This window comes from Phacochoerus africanus, chromosome 5 (assembly GCF_016906955.1).
Source record: "Phacochoerus africanus isolate WHEZ1 chromosome 5, ROS_Pafr_v1, whole genome shotgun sequence".
Taxonomy (NCBI): Eukaryota; Metazoa; Chordata; class Mammalia; order Artiodactyla; family Suidae; genus Phacochoerus; species Phacochoerus africanus.
In genome coordinates, this window is record NC_062548.1 from 3,556,152 (window position 1) to 3,557,566 (window position 1,415).

Sequence of the window (1,415 nt, forward strand, 5' to 3'; positions counted from 1 at the left end):
AGAACATCCTGGATGACCTAGGTAGGCCCGATGCTCAGAGAGGTCCTTTAAAGAGGGAGGCAGGGAGTTCCCGTTGTGGTGCAGTGGTTAACGAATCCAGCTGGGAACCATGAGGTTGAGGGTTCCATCCCTGCCCTTGCTCAGTGGGTTAAGGATCTAGCGTTGCTGTGAGCTGTGGTGAAGGTCGCAGACGCAGCTCGGATCCCCCGTTGCCGTGGCTCTGGCATAGGCTGGTGGCTCCAGCTCCGATTCGACCCCTAGCCTGGGAACCTCCATATGCCGTGGGAGCAGCCCAAGAAATGGCAAAAAAAGACTGGAAAAAAACAAAACAAAACAAAAAAAACAGTAAAAAAAAAAAAAAAAAAGAGGGAGGCCAGGGTCAGAACAAAAATGACCTGAAGGTGCTGCGTTGCTGGCCAGGAGGATGCAGGAAGGGGCCGTTAGCCAAGGAGTGTGGCAGCCTCGAGAGGCAGGACGCCACTGTGCCTGCCCTGATATGCAGGCAGGAAGCTGAGGCCTCAGAGGGCCAGGGTCTTTGCCTCTTGGCCCCTGGCTCTCACTCCAAGCCTGGGGCTCGCTCGCCTTTTTTGGCTCCTAGGCCCAAAGGTCCCCAGTTCACTCTCTTCCCCCCATGGCACCACGGCAGCACAGAGCCCCAAACGTCTCCACCCCTGGGTGCTCAGCGTCTCCCCTTCAGAGATTACGTATCCTGGGCCCCCTTCCTCAGAAACCAGTCAAATCTGAACCACTGGACCAGGCTGCTGGCATGTGCCCAGTGCCCCTGCAATGCCACGGGAGCCTGGTGTCCTCCGCGGGGACTCACAGTCCCCTCCCCACCTGTGCACCCCGCGTGGGAGAACATGCCTCCTCCAAGCTCGCCGCCTTCAGGTCTCCCTGGGTGGTGAGTGGTAGGCCTCCCCCTCCCTAGGGTGATGTGCTGGGTTCCGTGGCCTCAGACAACACAGCCCCTTCCCGACGGGAACACCTGGGAGCGCCGGGCTGGGCTCCAGCGCAGATCACTATACGGGCTCCGCGGAGGCCCGTCGGGGGGGTGGGGGTGGCCCCGGAAGCCCGCCTCGGGGGCTCGGGGATGCCCATTCTCCCATTTGGCCTCTCTGCCCCCTCTCCTGGGCCAGGTCTGTCACCTCTCCTGGTGGCTGGAGAAGGGAGCCCTCCGCACCGCAACCCGCACCTCGTTAGGTCCCTTCGGCGCAAGCGCAGGCTGCACACCGGCCTTTTACGACGCCGCGGAGACCGTCGCTCCGCGCGCCTGCCGCCCGGCCAGGCCCCGCCCGGCTCGCCCTCCCGCGAGACCCCGCCCACCGGGGCCAACCCGGCCCTAGTGGCTCCCGGCACGTGGCCGCCCTGCCCACAGACTTGGGTGGGAGCCAAAACAATTCAGTGAAAAAGGCCTG